The following is a 20,397-nucleotide window of genomic DNA, read 5'->3' on the forward strand; positions in this document are numbered from 1 at the left end:
ATAGACACAGACAACCATTCACACTCACAATCACACCTATACGGTCAATTTAGAGTCACCAGTTAATCTAACCTGCATGTCTTTGGACTGTGGGGGAAACCGGAGCACCCGGAGGAAACCCACGCAGACACGGGGAGAACATGCAAACTCCGCACAGAAAGGCCCTCGCCGGCCACAGGGCTTGAACCCGGACCTTCTTGCTGTGAGGCGACAGCACTAACCACTACACCACCATGCCACCCATGTTGAAACATTTCTTTTCATAATTTTTGAAGCCATTTTTGGTCTACAGCATTTCTTTACATGTGCCTAAGACTTTTGCACAGTGCTGTATGTCATGTTATCAATACTCAATATAGACTGTATCTATCAAATAGTGAGTGTTGTTGATGAGCATGATAATAATTGATATCTATACCTACCCAATGCCTTTTGAGTAAAAAGGAACTAATAGCTGTATTTATGAAAAAAGTGTTGTGGCAGCGGGGGCGTGGTCAAGCACCGGTCTGTGACAGGAGGGCGGAGCCAGGGAAGGTGAGTGGCAGAATCACTACACCTGACTGTAATTAACCTGTGTTTGTGTGTCTTCCCAGTAACCGCACCCTATTTAAGGAGGCAGAGGGAGAGCAGAGGAGAGCTCATCCCGGGACAAGAACACAGCGTGTGTGTGTGTTTCTCTAAAGAATAAAAGTAGGCTGTTATACTGAAAAGTCTGGCAATAAAAAGCCTATTATTACCTGAAGCTTTGTCCTGCCATCCTCTGTGCTCCACCCACACTTCAGAGGGCTCTACAGTGGTGCCGAAACCCGGGAAAAGGTGGAGCACCAACCTCATAGCCCCATGGAATCCTCCCCATTCGCGGACCTGGTCCACGCCCTCGCCACGGCTCAGCAAAGCCAGCACCAGGCACTCGTCACGCTCCGAAAGGAGCAAAAGCGGCACTTCGAAGCCCTGGTGCTGGCCCAGCAGAAAGATCGCGAGGCGTTCCGGCATCTCCTCGCATCGGCGGGGTCCACCAGTGCCCCAGCCGCGGGCCCGTCTCCCCTCACCGTGACCAAGATGGGCCCGCAGGATGACCCCGAGGCATTCCTCACATTGTTTGAACAGGTCGCTGAAGCCTCGGGGTGGCCGATGGAGCAGCGCGCGGCGCGCCTCCTCCCCCTCCTGACGGGAGAGGCGCAGCTGGCCGCGCTACAGCTCCCCGCCGACCGCTGGCTGGCCTACGCGGACCTTCGCCGGGCCGTCCTCCAGCGCGTGGGGTGCACACCAGAACAACAGCGCCAGCGCTTCCGCGCGCTGCGGTTGGAGGAAGTCGGCCGGCCGTTCGCGTTCGGCCAGCAGCTCCGGGACGCCTGCTGGCGGTGGCTGAGGGCCGACGATCGCGACGCCGAGGGAATCATCAATCAGGTGGTGCTGGAGCAGTTCATCGCACGCTTACCAGACGGAACCGCGGAGTGGGTCCAGCGCCACCACCCGGCGTCGCTGGATCAGGCAGTAGGACTGGCAGAGGATCATTTGGCGGCTGTTCCGGCAGCAGGACAACCGACGGCGTCTTCTCTTCTCTCCTCTTCTCTCTCTCTTTCTCCCCTCCCTTCTGTGTCCCATCCTCACCCCATTCCCCCACCACGGAGGCGGGGGCCGGCTCCACCCCAGCCGGCCCGCCGCACCCGTGGTGCCCTCCTGTTTCTCCCTTCTGTGTCTGTCTCTCCCCCCCCTCAGGTGAGTGAGCCCCAGAGCACAGGTGCAGAGGGAAAGCCCGGGCTGGTTTGCTGGCGCTGCGGGGAGCCGGGCCACCTGCAACAACAGTGCGCAGCAATGGAGGTGGGCGCGGTGGTATGGATCCCCGACGCGCCAGAAGCTGCCCTCGATCGGGCCGGAGCGTATCGCATACCGGTGAGTGTCCAAGGGGCTACATATCAGGCGTTGGTGGATTCTGGTTGCAATCAGACCTCGATCCGCCAAAGCCTGGTGCAAGACGAGGCATTGGGGGGAGCACAGGGGGTGAAGGTGTTGTGTGTGCACGGGGATGTTCACAGCTACCCTTTGGTGTCGGTCCACATATATTTCAGAGGGGAAAAATCTATAGTGAAGGCGGCGGTTAATCCTCGCCTTACCCACTCTTTAATTTTGGGGACTGATTGGCCGGGATTTCGGGGTTTAATGACGCGCCTAGTAAAGAGTGGGTCCTGACAGTTGACAGGGGGAGGTCCCGGTGTCGCTTTGGCTGGAGCTGCTGTCGCAGAGCCGTCTACGTCATCTCCGCGACAGAGTGAGGAGCCGCCGGTTCCTCCTCTTTCTGTTGGGGAATCCCTCACAGATTTCCCATTAGAACAATCGCGAGACAAGACTCTGCGACATGCGTTTGACCAAGTGAGAGTAATCGATGGTCAAACGCTCCAGCCGAATGCCACCCCGTCCTTCCCCTATCTTTCTATTATGAAGGATAGATTATACCGAGTGACGCAGGACACTCAGACGAAAGAGCGAGTCACACAGCTGTTAATTCCAAAGAGCCCCCGGGAATTGGTATTTCAGGTGGCTCACTTTAATCCCATGGCTGGACACCTAGGGCAGGATAAGACACTAGCCTGGATAATGGCCCGATTCTATTGGCCAGGGATTCGTGGCGATGCCCGTAAGTGGTGTACGGCGTGCCGCGAATGCCAGTTAGTAAATCCAGCGGCCATTCCAAAAGCGCCTTTGCGCCCCCTACCATTAATTGAGACCCCATTTGAAAGAATTGGGATGGATCTCGTCGGGCCATTAGATCGGTCAACATGAGGGTACAGCTTTATATTGGTTCTGGTGGACTATGCAACGCGATACCCGGAAGTGGTGCCTCTTCGCAATATCTCAGCATGCAGTATTGCAGAGGCCCTCTTCCACGTCATCTCTTCCACGTCATCTCCCGGGTTGGAATCCCGAAAGAGATTCTGACTGACCAAGGCACCTCGTTTATGTCACGAACACTGAGCGAACTGTATGGGCTATTAGGTATTAAGCCGATCCGCACCAGCGTTTATCACCCACAAACGGACAGTTTAGTCGAACGGTTCAATCGCACCCTCAAGAATATAATTAAAAAATTTGTAAGTGAGGACTCATGTAACTGGGATAAATGGCTTGAACCCTTGTTATTTGCAGTGCGAGAGGTCCCACAAGCCTCCACGGGGTTCTCCCCGTTTGAATTGCTATACGGGCGTAAGCCGCACGGCATTTTAGATGTGCTGCGTGAAAATTGGGAGGAGGGACCTTCACAAAGTAAAAACGAAATTCAGTACGTTATGGACCTGCACGCAAAACTCCACACGCTCACACACCTAACTCAGGAGAATTTGCGGCAGGCCCAGGAACGGCAAGCCCGCCTGTACAACAAGGGCACACGCCTTAGAGAGTTCACTCCGGGAGAGAAGGTACTCGTACTGTTGCCCACGTCGAGCTCCAAATTAATCGGCAAGTGGCAAGGACCCTTTGAGGTCACACGGCGAGTCGGGGACGTCGACTATGAGGTAAGGCGAACGGACAGGGAGGGGGCGCTACAGATCTACCACCTCAATCTGCTTAAACTCTGGAACGAGGAGGTCCCCGTGGCGTTGGTGTCGGTAGTTCCGGAGAAGGCGGAGCTGGGGCTGGAAGTTCAAAAAGGGACATTGGCATCACGTACCTCTCCGGTCCCCTGTGGAGACCACCTCTCCCCGACCCAACTCACGGAGGTCGCCCAGTTGCAGGCCGAGTTTTCGGATGTGTTCTCACCCCTGCCCAGTCGCAGTAACCTCATAGAACACCACATAGAGACGCCCCCGGGGGTGGTAGTGCGTAGCCGCCCTTACAGGCTACCCGAACACAATAAAAAGGTGGTTCGGGAAGAACTTCAGGCCATGCTCGAAATGGGCATCGTCGAGGAGTCCCACAGTGACTGGAGCAGCCCGGTGGTCTTGGTACCCAAGGCCGATGGGTCGGTCTGGTTCTGTGTGGACTATAGAAAAGTCAACGCGGTGTCTAAATTCGACGTGTACCCAATGCCTCGTATTGACGAGCTGCTCGATCGACTAGGCACGGCTCGCTTTTACTCGACACTGGATTTGACGAAGGGATATTGGCAGATCCCCTTGACTCCATTATCCCAGGAAAAAACGGCCTTTTCCACACCGTTCGGCTTACACCAATTTGTCACACTTCCTTTTGGGCTGTTTGAGGCGCCCGCTATGTTTCAGCGGCTGATGGACAGGGTCCTCCAGCCCCACGCCACCTATGCGGCCGCATATCTCGATGACATTATTTATAGTAACGACTGGCAGCGGCACCTGCAACACCTGAGGGCCGTCCTTAGGTTGCTGAGGTGGGCGGGTCTCACTGCCAACCCGAAGAAGTGTACGATTGGGCGGGTGGAAGTACAGTATCTGGGCTTCCACTTGGGCAACGGGCAGGTGCGTCCCCAAATTAATAAGACAGCAGCGATTGCGGCCTGCCCGAGGCCCAAGACCAAAAAGGGGGGTGAGACAGTTCCTGGGGCTGGCTGGCTACTATCGTAGGTTTATACCTAATTATTCGGACGTCACCAGCCTGCTGACTGTCCTCACTAAAAAGGGGGCACCAGATCCGGTCCAGTGGACGGAGCAGTGCCAGCAGGCTTTCTCTGAGGTAAAGGCTGCACTGTGTGGGGGGCCACTATTACACTCCCCTGACTTCTCTCTCCCTTTTGTGTTGCAGACCGACGCGTCGGACAGAGGGCTGGGGGCGGTGTTGTCCCAGGAGGGGGAGGGGGAGGACCGCCCCATCCTGTACATTAGTAGGAAGCTGTTGGTGCGTGAGGGGCGCTACAGCACTATTGAGAAGGAATGCCTGGTGATCAAGTGGGCGGTCCTCACCCTCCGTTACTACCTGCTGGGGCGCCCTTTCACCCTCTGTTTGGACCACGCGCCCCTCCAGTGGCTCCACCGCATGAAAGATGCCAACCCGCGGATCACCCGTTGGTATCTGGCACTCCAACCCTTCAATTTCAAGGTGGTCCACAGGCCGGGGGCACAAATGGTCGTGGCAGACTTCCTCTCCCGTCGGGGGGGGGGGGGGGGGGGGGGGGGGGAGTCGGCTGCGGGCCGGACGGGCGCCCGGCCTGAGTCGGGCGGTGGGGGTATGTGGCAGCGGGGGCGTGGTCAAGCGCCGGTCTGTGACAGGAGGGCGGAGCCAGGGAAAGTGAGTGGCAGAATCACTACACCTGACGGTAATTAACCTGTGTTTGTGTGTCTTCCCAGTAACCGCGCCCTATTTAAGGAGGCAGAGGGAGAGCAGAGGAGAGCTCATCCCGGGACTAGAACACAGCGTGTGTGTGTGTTTCTCTAAAGAATAAAAGTAGGCTGTTATACTGAAAAGTCTGGCAATAAAAAGCCTATTATTACCTGAAGCTTTGTCCTGCCGTCCTCTGTGCTCCACCCACACTTCAGAGTGCTCTACAAGTGTCTATTAAAAACTGTAAGATTTACACTGTTATATAATGGTCTATTATTATTATTATTATTATTATTATTATTATTATTATGCAACATCAAGATTTTGAAAAGGCTACCATAATCAGAGACTTTCTATGGGTGGGAAGAAAACCCAGATTTAAATGGAGTAAAATGTGTGCACCCAAGGAGAAGGGGGGACTTGGTCTTCCTGATGTTAGGCTGTATAGTTTGGCATTTGAAATGGCTAAGATAACCTATCACTGGAGGGGAAATGGGTCTGAATTAGTGTGGGCTAATATAGAGATAAACTTGGTGGCACCATTTCATCCAATGCATGTCCTATCCCAGTGTTTAAAAAATAAAGATATAAATCCAGTTATTAAGCATTCTCAAGAGGTTTGGGCAAAGATTCACAAATTGCACAAGATCTCCCACTACAAACAACTGTATGCTTCACTTTGGCTCAACCCAGAAGTGAAGATTGGGAAGCAGAAGGTTTTTTGGAAAAGATGGCTGGAGAAGGGTATATGCACTGTAAAAGATCTTTACAAAGAAGGGACATTTATGTCATTCAACGACCTTGTTCAGCAATACCAGTTGTTGGAAAACTGTGATTTCTGGAAATATTTACAAATTAGACACTGTGTAATTAAAAGGTTTGAGTCACAGAATCTAACCAACCCGATTGTTGACTATCTAGAAAACCCTCTAAATCGCAAGGCATCAACATTCTATCAAAACTCAATGTCTTTAACTAGTGGCATATGTGACCATTTGAGAATAATTTGGCAGAGAGACCTTAACTGTGAAATTAGTGAGGATACATGGAGTCAAGTCATAGCACAAAATGGCAGATATGTCAAAGATGCCAGAGGGAAGTTTATCCAATATAAAGTTCTACACCGCTATTATTGGACTCCCTGTAGGCTTTTTAAGGTAGGGCTCACAAACAATAATTTATGTTGGAAGTGTACAAAAGAGATGGGAATTTTTTGCATGTCATATGGGAATGCCCCATGGTTAAGCCATTTTGGCACAGTGTGCTGAAATATCTGGAGGCATGGGCAGGAGTGACCCTGCCAGTATCCCCGCGTTTATGTCTTTTGGGAGATAAAACAGAAACCCCAACATTAAACAGAAAGGCATACTCGGTTTTGATGGTGGGAATAACCTCATGCCTTAGAATCATATTAAGGTATTGGAAATCAACCACATGTCCTAAACTCCAAGAGTGGAAAATCTTAATGAGTGAGACCACCTCCTATGAGGTTATGTTAGCAAGGATAAGGAGTAAAGGTCCTGTGGAACTGGGGCTTTGGGATTTTTTCATGGAACATCTTACTTCTAACTAGTGCCATGACTGTGAAGCCTGACTTAAGAAATATTATTTTATTTTATTTATTTTACTGTATTATTGATACTTGTACAATGTTGTTGATATTCCTTTTTATTTTATGTATTTATTTATTATATTTTATTTTATTTTTGGACAGGGGCTACCTAAGCCTTAGAAAATGTGTCCTTGTAATGCTGGCCTTTCTGTCTTTGTTTGATGTACCACTGAAAGCTGTTACTGAGTGTGTTTAAATAAAAAAATTTGAATTACAAAAAGATTTTGAAAAGACTCTATGGATTGTACCTTGGGCAAATATATATAGAAACTGGATTTTCATGCTAGAATTTCTCCACTCAGGCGTACAGCTTTCTACAAGTAAGCTTTAAGTCTTTAAATTTTAAGATTTCAGTTTGAAACAGAAAGAAGTGGCATAACTTTATTGTTAAATGGTTTTTTTTGGACAAAATCATTTTGACTGATGCTACAACAGAGGTGTGTAGATTCTGTAGCTGTGTTTCTTGCGGCTCTATAAACGTAAAAATGTAATTTCAGCCTAAATTGATTTTTCCTTATTTTGAAACATGGCCCAAGTACACAGTCAGGGGAAGAAAAAAAGTGTTTCTCATGAATTATTTGAATGGATGAACTCTTTACATAGTGGTCTTAATATTTACCCTGCTTCAACAGGATAATATCTACTTGTTTTTTTCACGGGTCAAATCCTGTGCTCTGATTGGCTGGCGAGCGGGTCCATATCATATGGTACGGACCCCAGTTACGGACCCGGCTTACGGACCTCTGGCGACTCACTCATTCACAACAACAAACACAGTAGCATTTTTTGTCAACATTTATCTTTTTTTTATAAGATTTATTTATAAGATTATCAAAAATCTTATAAATTTTTGCCAGCATTTCTCAGGAGAATAGCATTAATTTTACAGCATGGACAGTGATAATGACAGTGTTCACAGCGAAAGCGAGTTTTACTATCCCGAGGAAGAAGAAATAAAAGAAAACATTTCAGGAGAAAGCTAAAAACCTGTAATTTGCTAACGCTGAGCAAAAACATGGCTGAATCCTGAATGACTCAATTTTGTATAAATAGGGGACTACATAGGTGGCAAAATGTAGTTTTTTTCCTGCCATGGAAGTGCACTTGTATACCAAGGAGAAAGCAATTTGCCTTACAGCCGTGAATGAGGATTCAAAATAGCATTAATTTTACATCATGGATAGTGATAATGACAGTGTTCACAGCGAAAGCGAGTTTTACTACCCTGAGAAAGACAAAATAAAAGAAAACATTTCAGGAGAAAGCTAAAAATCTCTAATTTGCTAACAGTTTGATCTCATTAGTTAATGAGGCCCATTTTGGACTATGTTGTCTCGTCTCATCTCATCTCATCTCATCTCATCTCATTATCTATAGCCACTTTATCCTGTTCTACAGGGTCTCAGGCAAGCTGGAGCCTATCCCAGCTAACTACGGGCGAAAGGCAGGATACACCCTGGACAAGTCGCCAGGTCATCACAGGGCTGACACATAGACACAGACAACCATTCACACTCACATTCACGGTCAATTTAGAGTCACCAGTTAACCTAACCTGCATGTCTTTTGGACTGTGGGGGAAACCAGAGCACCCGGAGGAAACCCACGCGGACATGGGGAGAACATGCAAACTCCACACAGAAAGGCCCTCGCCAGCCACGGGGCTCGAACCCGGACCTTCTTGCTGTGAGGTGACAGTGCTAACCAATACACCACCGTGCCACCCACTATGTTGTCCTAATACATAATATTACATTAGGTAAGAACTTTAAACCAGTACAATCTCTTCTTCAATGTTTCACCAAATGGCTTTATTTATGCAATATAAAGGTCATAATACTGTATAACTTTGGTCGAGCAAAAACACTGAGCAAAAACATGGCTGAATCCTGAATGACTCAATTTTGTATAAATAGGGGACTACATAGGCGGCAAAATGTAGTTTTTTTCCTGCCATGGAAGTGCACTTGTATACCGAGGAGGAAGCAATTCGCATTACAGCCATGAATGAGGATTCAAAATGGCGGCTCGGCTCGGTTTTCCCTTTCGGGCGCTCTCATTTTCTGTTAGAATTTGGTAAAGTAAAAAACAAATATATTATTTACCAGCTTAAGGTCGGTCCATATGGTGAAATACCGTGACCTCGGCCTTGAATACTGACCTCGGCCCAGTGGGCCTCACTCAGTACTTTCAAGACCTTGGTTACGGTATTTCACCATACGGACCTCCCAGCTGGTAAATAACATATATTTCCAGTATTTTCCAAAAGAAGCAAAAATTATTTTAAGATCCAAATGTCAAAAGCTGTACCACATATGAAGTGTTACCCAATGTTCTGAAGGGCATCAAATTATATCCATTCCGCCTTGTGCAATTTTCTCAAACTCTTTGTGCCCATGATATTGTATTTCAGGCTGAGATCAGAAGATAAGACTCTTTACCCAGAGAGTGTATGAAAACCTCTCCAGCCATTACAAAACAGACTAGATCTTTTGGGGCTCGTAATATTAAAGATTTTAGAATTGCTTTGTGGTCAGTCAGGGTTTCATGTGAATTCACTGAAAGCCATGTGATCAACAGTGTGACTATACTTGCAAATAAGCTTACAGAGAGATGGCTCTATTTGAGGTCTCCTTAATGGAATTGGGATAACTGAATAACTAGAGAATCTGAATAAACTTTTTAGAAGATTAGCATTATCCACGTTGCACACTGGAGTTATGAGTTTACACTCAAAGGTCAAGCTGAACGTTTGTTACTAAATGAGGGTTAGTATATTGAAAATATTGAGTATTGGGATATTGCAGGATAGGTCCTGTGTTTAGTAGAGTTGTAACTAAATATGATTACATTATTAGGAATGAACAAGGAATGTGTTCTCAATAGACACAAATAAAGATATGAAGAGAAGGTGCACTTTTGGTTGTTGTTGTTGTGGTGGTGGTGGTGGTTGGTTCGTTGGTTGGTTTGGTTGGTTGTTTTTAGAAAGGATCACAGGCAGGAGCAACCGGTATCAGTAGGCTAGCATAGCTAAGCCTCGCCATTTGTCTTTCAAAGATGAAAAAATATCGGTTTAATTTTTGGTAACCAGATTATCTTATTTGAGGTTAGCAAATGTTTTAAAGAAGATAATTTTGGATTTTTGGGAAACTGAGTGCAACAGCGCCACCAACATTCATGAAAAAAAACATAGAATGGTATGAAGCAACAATGTGGGCTAACTGAAATGAGCCCAGTGCTGTAGATTCATGCAGCCTATCAGTGACAGTCATGTCACGTGATGACACTCCTCCTAGATTTGATCACCCTTTGGGCTAATGTCTTTCAGCCTGCTTTGGTGACATGTCACTTATATGTTAGCAGCAGTGCAATGAAGATGAATGGAGTGGATTATTTAATCTATCATTCTTTAAGTTCCCTCAAATGTGTTTGGAGGAGAAAATTAGACTAAGTACACATTGAAGAAGAAGAAGAAGAAGAAGAAGAAGAAGAAGAAGAAGAAGAAGAAGAAGAACCTTATTCATCACACGTACACTTGTGAAATTAATCTCTGCATTTAACCCATCTGAAGCAGTGAACACACACATGTGAGCAATGAGCAGACACACATACCCAGAGCAGTGGGCAGCCATGCTAACAGCACCTGGGGAGCAGTTGGGGGGTAGGTGCCTCACTCAAGGGCACCTCAGCCTAAGGCCGCCCCATGTTAACCTAACCGCATGTCTTTGGACATGAAATTGCATGTATTAAATGAAATATCATGATGTCACATTGATATCACCACATTTTAATCAAATTTAACTCCATTAGTCGGCAAGTGCGGCATGGTGGTGTAGTAGTTAGCACTGTCGCCTCACAGCAAGAAGGTCCTAGGTTCAAGCCCAGTGGCTGGCGAGGGCCTTTCTGTGTGGAGTTTACATGTTGTCCGCGTGGGTTTCCTCTGGGTGCTCCGGTTTCCCCCACAGTCCAAAGACATGTAGGTTAGGCAAGGTTTAAATTGACCGTAGGTGTGAATGTGAGTGTGAATGGTTATCTGTGTCTATGTGTCAGCCCTGCGATGACCTGGTGACTTGTCTAGGGTGTACCCCGCCTTTCGCCCGTAGTTAGCTGGGATAGGCTCCAGCTTGCCTGCGACCCTGTAGAACAGGATAAAGTGGCTAGAGATAATGAGATGAGATGAGACAACATAGTCCAAAATGGGCCTCATTAACTAATGAGATCAAACTGTTATCAAATTAGAGATTTTTAGCTTTCGCCCGTAGTCAGCTGGGATAGGCTCCAGCTTGCCTGCGACCCTGTAGGACAGGATAAGCAGCTACAGATAATGGTTGGATGGATAGTTGGCAAGTGACTATCTAATTTAGTGTCATAAATGAGACAAATTGCTGCACCTGTAACATTACATATTATATAGAAGGGGAAAACACTGCCAACTTGACATTGTGGAGAACAGTTGAAATAATCATGACTGCACTCCAGCGAATTCACTCCGAAGCCCCACTTGTCTGGCCAGCATGTCTAGTTTTACCCATTTAATGGCCATCTGCTCTAGATGGTGCCGCTCCCTTTGGTCATGCAGATCTCGGAGTAAATGGAGCTGCTCCTTCTCAGTGTTGAGCAGCTCCCGGCTGCACTGACACTCTCTGCTAGCTGTACTCTGATTGACTGCAGTCTGGGAAACGGTCAGCCAAGAAGGTCCAGAGGATGAGGAGGCAGCGGAGCCATGGGGGTGGAAAGGCACTGTGGTCTGGGGAGGGTGAGGTAGGTGACTGTATCGACATTGTACCTCCTTCATACACCAAATACCACTCAGCTGCATGCTGGCTTATTAGGGACATTAAGCTCTTGATTGGGTAATGATAAAATGAGCGGGCACAGGAAAAACATTTAACTTAATTATTTAGCTTATTATTTTTTCGTTTGTTTGAAGGTTTGTTCATTTAATTAAAAAAACATGCTTGGAATAAAAAAATGTTATTGTCCAAAAATATTAAATAATTTCAATTATTAATTACCACATTATATATGTAATGTTTAATATTGATACAATATATTAACATATTTTAAGCACTTTATATTTCATTGTTTGTTTGTTTGTTTTAAATGAATGCCATGTGACCTCATCAATTGGATTTAGCAGCTACTAATGCCTATATCGAGGACGTGCATTGCAAAGAAGCTCCAGCTAAGTTGTTCTTAAGAGTCCATCTTACGAGTGTGTTTGGGAAAACCACATACAGAAACAACAGTTGTTGCTAAAGAGCATCTTTAAACTCACTCTTTAGCCCTAAAGTGCAACATTACCAGGAAACTCACCCCTGATCAGGGTTGTGGCAGTTTAAATTATGCTATTATTCATATCTATACTCATACCAGTGTTTACAGGGACATAGTAATAGTGTTCAAATTTAATTTAAAAAAAAGACAAACACCCCCACCCTTTTTTTGTTTGTTTTGTTTTGTTTGTTTAGACCATGCTCACCTCCAGTTTAAATACAAATACAAATAATGCCTTTGCATTATGCTCCTAATTCCTATAAACCCAAACCACACTCTCAGAAAATAAAGTACATTATTGTACCTTTAGGGATACAATGGCTTGTCACTGTGGCAGTACCCTCTAAGGTACTTATTTGTACCCTTTATATACTTCTTGGGAACATATGCACCTTTTTGACCCTAAAAAGGAACACCTTGAGGTTTAATAATGAGCCCTACGGGGTACATTAGTGTAGATTGTACCTTGGGGGGACAGAAATAGACTCCTACTGTACCCCTGTTTATGACAATGTAGAGAAAGTTTTCCAATGGAGAGAGAGAGAAATGATATTAATAAAGGCCTTGAGCTATACTGTCGGAACTGAACATTAAGGGAACTTTTATAACCTTTTATTCTTTTTTTTTTTGGTAAACATGCAAATTCCAATAGTGTTTATTCCCTTTATTCAGCTGACACCAGAATATAAATTACTTCACATGCAATGCCAAGGCAACATGAGTGCTGCTGAAATAACAGTAAGAATCTGTATGATGGGGCGGCACGGTGGTGTAGTGGTTAGCGCTGTCGCCTCACAGCAAGAAGGTCCGGGTTCGAGCCCTGTGGCCGACAAGGGCCTTTCTGTGTGGAGTTTGCATGTTGTCCGTGTGGGTTTCCTCCAGGTGCTCCGGTTTCCCCCAAAGACATGCAGGTTAAGCTAATTGGTGACTCTAAATTGACCGTGAATGTGAATGGTTGTCTGTGTCTATGTGTCAGCCCTGTGATGACCTGGTGACTTGTCCAGGGTGTACCCTGCCTTTCGCCTGTAGTCAGCTGGGATAGGCTCCAGCTTGCCCGTGACCCTGTAGAACAGGATAAAGCAGCTAGAGATAATGAGTGATGAGATGAATACAGATGTGAACATATCATAAATCCACACCAGATTTGGGAGATTTGTGTGTTTTTGAGACACTTAAGTTTGGAATCTAGCATTTCTGTAATGGAGACTGAGCTCCCTGTAAGCTGCTAAATTGCAGTGTACCTTGGTGGTGCTGTTCCTAATGAGATTACTTTACATGCTTAGGGAGATAGGAAGGAGGAACACTGGCATGATTTACATGGTTGCAGGATCAATTAGATGATTCACTGTAGCAGCCAGTTATTCAGCAGAGACATAACCTCCACAGCAGAAGTTAAATTGGAGCATTGAATCACCACCAAAGATAAAGAGGGACCTCAGAAATGGATTTGATGAAACAAAGGGCAGTAGTGCTACAGGAAGAAGTGTGAGGACCAGTGGTGGCTGGTGCTAATATCTGTCTATCTATTTATTTATTGGGGGGGCACAGTAAATAATATCCATCCATCCATCCATCCATCCATCCATCCATCCATCCATAACTGCTTATCTTGTGCAGGGTTGTTACTAATACTATTACTAATTACTAATAAATAATTTATTAATTTATATAAATTTTGACACTTGACTCTGAACTGCATTTCATCTGAATAACAAACATGCTATACAGAAAAGTTGGAATCCTTTTGTTCAAACCAAAAAAAGCCCCACTCAAATTGGTTTTGTGTTGGTTTTGTCTTCTGTCCTTTTGTTCTTTGATTTGACAATGTGTGCTCAGACTATCAACTTTCAGTTTCTGCTCCCAACATATTATTTTAGCAGAAAGATAATGATAGAGTAAATAATCCATTCTGTTCACATTTATTACACCTGCAACTGAGTCATTAACATGTCTACTGATGACGAATTACATAAGTGTCACAAAAATGGGCTAGAGATATATTAGCCCATTGGCGCACAAAACTAGGCGGAGCTCAAAAATAATCCTCTTTAAAACATTTGCTATCTGTGGATGCAATGATGTGGAGACCCAAAATATGAAACCTTAGATTGATTTTTCTTTTACCTTTGAAAATCAGGGGGCTTAGCCCTGCTAGCCCATTGATACGAGCTGCCCCGGTGATGACCATGTGCAGTGACTGAAAAACTTTGTATACTAGATAGAATTTGACGCCAACAGCATCGATGGGGATGCCTCCACCTGGTAGACTACAACCCTTATTAAGTTGTGATTTGGGGGTGGACATTTGACCTCACAGTAATCGTGACCTGGTGAAATTACTTGTATTAGCCTTGGAGACGTGTTCACAAGGTTTTCAGACAGACATTTAACCTCACAGTGACCTTGACCTTAGACCTTTTGATCTCAAAATATAATCAGTTTATCTTTGTCCCCAAATGCACAAATGGTGAAAGTTTGGTGAAATTACTTTTATTTGCCTTGGAGATATTGTGTTCACAAGGTTTTTGGACAGACATTTGACCTCACAGTGACCTTGACCTTAGACCTTTTGATCTCAAAATCTAATCAGTTTATCTTTGTCCCCAAATGCACAAATGGTGAAAGTCTGGTGAAATTCTTTTCATTCGCCTTGGAGATATTGTGTTCACAAGGTTTTCGGACAGACATTTGACCTCACAGCGACCTTGACCTTAGACCTTTTGATCTCAAAATCTAATCAGTTCATCTTTGTCCCAAAGCGCACAAATGGTGAAAGTTTGGTAAAATTCCTTTCATTAGCCTTTGAGATATCGCGTTCACAAGGTTTCGGGACGGACGCAACCGGACAGACATTTGACCTCACAGTGACCTTCACCTTAGACCTTTTGATCTCAAAAGCTAATCAGTTCATGTTTGTCCCAAAGCACACAAATGGTGAAAGTTTGGTGAAATTCCTTTCATTAGCCTTTGAGATATCGCGTTCACAAGGTTTCAGGACGGACGCAACCGGACAGACATTTGACCTCACAGTGACCTTCACCTTAGACCTTTTGATCTCAAAAGCTAATCAGTTCATGTTTGTCCCAAAGCACACAAATGGTGAAAGTTTGGTGAAATTCCTTTCATTAGCCTTTGAGATAGTGTTCACAAGGTTTCAGGACGGACGCACGCACGGACGCATGCACGGACGCACTGACAGACGGACAACCCGAAAACATAATGCCTCCTGCACCTTACGGTGGTGGAGGCATAAAAAGTAGAATTGTGCAATACACACAATACTTTTCAATTCATTTGGTTAACATTTTTATGCACAGGAGTCAGAATATAGTCAAAGCGTATTATACGTAGTTAGAGATTTTTCCCAAAGTTCCAAAACTGGCAGCTCTGAGATTTGAATTTAAAACCTTCCAGTCATCACGGCCTGAATACTCTAACCCACTGGAGTAACCCTTAGCAAAAAGAAGTTTATTCAAGTGTACTATGAGTATACTTATTTTTTACTAAAACTGAGGAAGTATACTTGAAGTTGACTTTTTATAAACTATATTTTATATACTTAAGAATAGTATAGTGAAGTATACTTGGCTTATACTGAAAAGTATAAACAAAAGTCTAAAACTAAGTACATTAATACTAAGACTTATACTTTAATACTAAAACTTGTACTTTAGTATACTTTTTACGTTTTTCTGCCACAAAGTACAAATACTTAGTATATCTTGCTCCAAGTGCATAATAAGGTCAAGTCATTGACTCATGCTTAACATTTAATTTATATATTAATATAATATAATGCTGGAGTTTAAAACTTTACAGTATATAGTATGTGTGCTCAATTGCATTATCTTTATGTACCTTAAAATCATACACAAAAACAGAAAAACTTTTGACTTGACTTTATTGATCAAGAGACCATTATGTTCACATTTTTACATGCAAATGTGCACTTTTTCCTTTCATTTTCTCCAGTAAGGAAGGACTTGATTTCATAGGTCTTTGTTTTTGAAATGTTTGAAATGTTTGAAAATATATCAAACTTGTTTTCAACATTCTGTCTTGTGATTTTGTAAATGCATCACACTCTTGTGTACATACAGTATGAGTAAACTTTAAGAATACTTTAAGGAGTATATTTCCAGTATATAAATAGTAAGCTACAAGTAATATGCCAAGCAAACTTAAAGTATAACAAGTAAACTAGTGAAATAACCAACGTTTATAACAGTATACTTAAAGTATACAATAATAAACTAAAAATAGGGACTCGAAATATATAACTAGTACAATGGCAGTATATCGATAAGTGTACTTGTGGTATACTTTAAGCATACGAGAGGGATATACCAAGTACATTGATAGTATATAGATGAGTGTACTTGTTGTATACTTTAAAGTGTACTTTTTCAAACTTAAAATGAACTTTAAAGTATACTTTTATAAACTTGAAATGTTCCAATTTATTCTGAAAAAGTATTAAATTTGTATACTTTCTAGTACACTAAAAGTACATGGTCTGTAGTATACTTGCTATACTTATACTGAAGTATACTTAATAAAATGAACTTTAAGTATACTACTTTTTGCTAAGGGAAACCCCATAGTTTTGCTTTCTTGTATATTGATACTTTGTTCATAGCAGCTTAAAATACATAGAACACAAATAGGCCAAGATGCTAGCAGTGAAAAATCAGATAGTCAGCAGTTGGATGTACTGCTAATAATGAAACATTTTATCACTGTATGTGTATACCGTAGATGACTATGGCAATCCAGGACATTTACATCATGCACTGCCTCAGAAAAACCAAGCGCATCATAGAAGACTCTAGTCACCCTGCACTGGCACTTTTCTCCTTTCTGCTCGTTGGGAAATGGCTCAGGACTATCCACACACAACAACAAGGTTCATGGACAGCTTCTATCCCAATGCAATAAGACAGGGGTCATCAAACTACGGCCCGCGGGCCAACTCCGGCCTGCCACCCCCCTTTGACCGGCCCCCCAGCCCCTCTGCCCCCCACCACTTGAACCGGCCCTATAAGGCAATCCCCAAAAGTGGTCATGGCCTATTTTTTTAAATTGCTTTCTGGCAAATAATAACATGTCTGCATCTTGTATTTTGTTGATTTTATCAATTAAAATTGATATTTAGTTATAAAATGAACTATTCATATTTTCCGAATTTTCGTCATATGATCGCGATCAAGCAGTGACAGGCAGCGCACGCGCAGAGAACTGTCAGTGTTCAGGACAGCAAAATGGCTAGCGGTCAGCGAAAAGCTGACAGAGAGTGCAGAGTTTTTAAAGAACAGTGGATCACCGATTATTTTTTCGTTCAGTGTAAGGACCATGCAGTTTGTCTTGTATGTAAAGAAAGTGTGTCAGTTTTCAAAGAATATAATCTGCGTCGTCACTACGAAACCCGCCACAAAGAGTATGCTAGTTTGCGAGGGCAAACAAGAGAAGACAGGATTCAGAGGATGAAATGCGGACTGGCTGCACAACAGAATGTATTCCTTCGCCAAACCCAGATCAACCAGGCTGCTGTCCGAGCTAGTTATAAGGTAGCTCACCTACTAGCTACCCATGGAAAGCCGTTTACTGATGTGGACTTTGTTAAAGTATGCATGCTTGCTGTGGCCGAGGAGGTGTGTCCCGACAAGAAGGATGCGCTCAACACGGTGAGTCTCTCCGCACCTCCTATGACCAGGTGAACCGAAGATTTGGGGGACAACGTGTATGACCAGCTGAATGAGAAAGCGTCAGAATTCGAGTTTTTTGCTTTGGCCATGACGTGCAGGACACAGCACAACTGCTGTGATCTATTGATCTATTGCTCATATTATTATAATTTCACTGTTTTTTTAATGTATCTATTTTATAGGCCTATTTATTTGACCTTTATTAAATGCTGCACACAATTATTAATATTATTAATAATATCAACAGGCCTACCTACAATTTATAATTTTAGGTAGAATATACGTACTCACCTTTGCCAGTGTCAATCACCTCAACTAGGCAGATGTTTCTTACCTTGACAGCTTTGATGTTATTTTTATTAGAAAATAAATAAATGGAATATCTGTGGTATTTCAAATTAAAACAAAGTGTGAAGACTTGATTACTACTTTTGCAAACCACTAGTAAAGATAAACAAATATGTGCCAGGAATCAAGTGTTGATATAGTAGTGTGGATATAGTAGTGGGGATGGCTGTGCCAGGCTAGTAATCTCTACTACACAATGAGGCCTGCTGGTGGTCATATTTGTCTGGGTCATACAATTCTATGTTATATAGCTGACCCGACCCCGGCCCCCATCACCGTCAGGAACGACAATGTGGCCCCCAGAGAAAAAAGTTTGGTGACCCCTGCTATAAGACTATTCAACACACAACAAAATGACCAAAAGCTGTTCAGCACACACTAATGTGCAATATTAATACAATAGCATTTAATTGCACTGTCATTTGCAAGTTATCCTTTGTACTGATCTCTCCATGCTCATCACTACACTGTCACTTTAATTGTTCATTAATAATTCTAGTAGATTGCTGCAGCTTTCTCCGTATTGCAATCACCATATATTACCTACTGCACCACTTTATATGCTACTTTGCTCTGTCACAACACTTTACTACCTCATGTTAATTCTTGAATGTTGTGTGAAATGTTGTGTTATATGATGTTAGCCATTGTTAGCTATCTCATAGTAGTTGATATTCTAGGGACACTAGTGTTTTACTGGGAAATACATCACCCGTATTTTTCACACGAGCTACATCCGGGACATGGAGAACCAAAACTGTGACATAAATCTCTTTATTTTTTTCGCGGTCCGGTTTCCATCAAATCCTGCGCTCTGATTGGCTGGTGAGTTACGGACCCCGGTTATGGACCTCTGGCGACTCACTCATTCACAACAACAAACATAGTAGCATTTTTTATCAACATTTACCTTTTTTTTATAAGATTTATTTATAAGATTATCAAAAATCTTGTAAATTTTTGCCAGCATTTCTCAGGAGAATAGCATTAATTTTACAGCATGGATAGCGATAACGACAGTCTTCACAGCGAAAGCGAGTTTTACTACCCTAATGAAGACAAAATAAAAGAAAACATTTCAGGAGAAAGCTAAAAACCTGTAACTGTTGCTAACGCCGAGCAAAAACATGGCTGAATCCTGAATGACTCAATTTTGTATAAATAGGGGACTACATAGGCGGCAAAATGTAGTTGGTTTTTTTTCCTGCCATGGAAGTGCACTTGTATACCAAGGAGGAAGCCATTTGCATTACAGCCGTGAATGAGGATTCACAATGGCAGCTCGCCTCAGCTCGGTTTTCCCTTTTGGGCGCTCTCATTTTCTGTTAGAATTTGGTAAAGAAAAAAATAAATATATTATTTACCAGCTTAAGATCAGTCCATATGGTGAAATACCGTGACCTCGGCCTTGAATACTGACCTCGGCCCAGAGGGCCTCGCTCAGGACTTTCAAGACCTCGGTCACGGTATTTCACAATACGGACCTCCCAGCTGGTAAATAACACACACACACATATATATAATATATGTCACTCGTGAGGAAATCAATTAATTGTTTTGATAAATGTGGGTACTTTTTGTTTGTGAATGTGTCTATATAATAAAGAGAACCTCACACGTTGGCTTGAAGATATGACGTTTATCTTCACATGTTGAAAAACTCGCATTTTTCATACGAAATACATCACGGAACTAGACATGCGTTGTCAAAATGGCGAACCAGTTCAAAATTAAAATTCTTTTGATTAACTTGCATATTTTTTGTGGATGTGTCTGTATAATATAAAGAACATTATATGGTGGTGCAAATATATAAACTTTATCTTCTCATGTTGAAAATATGTTCAACATTCGAAGATAAACTTCATAGCTTCGTGCAACCGTGTAATATCCTCGATGTATTTTGTATTAAGTATTTATTCACTGTAATGTTGCATTGCGGGCGGCACGGTGGTGTAGTGGTTAGCGCTGTCACCTCACAGCAAGAAGGTCCGGGTTCAAGCCCCGTGGCTGGCGAGGGCCTTTCTGTGTGGAGTTTGCATGTTCTCCCCGTGTCCGCGTGGGTTTCCTCCAGGTGCTCCGGTTTCCCCCACAGTCCAAAGACATGCAGGTTAGGTTAACTGGTGACTCTAAATTGACCGTAGGTGTGAATGTGAGTGTGAATGGTTGTCTGTGTCTATGTGTCAGCCCTGTGATGACCTGGCGACTTGTCCAGGGTGTACCCCGCCT

Source organism: Neoarius graeffei, chromosome 11 (assembly GCF_027579695.1).
Source record: "Neoarius graeffei isolate fNeoGra1 chromosome 11, fNeoGra1.pri, whole genome shotgun sequence".
NCBI lineage: Eukaryota > Metazoa > Chordata > Actinopteri > Siluriformes > Ariidae > Neoarius > Neoarius graeffei.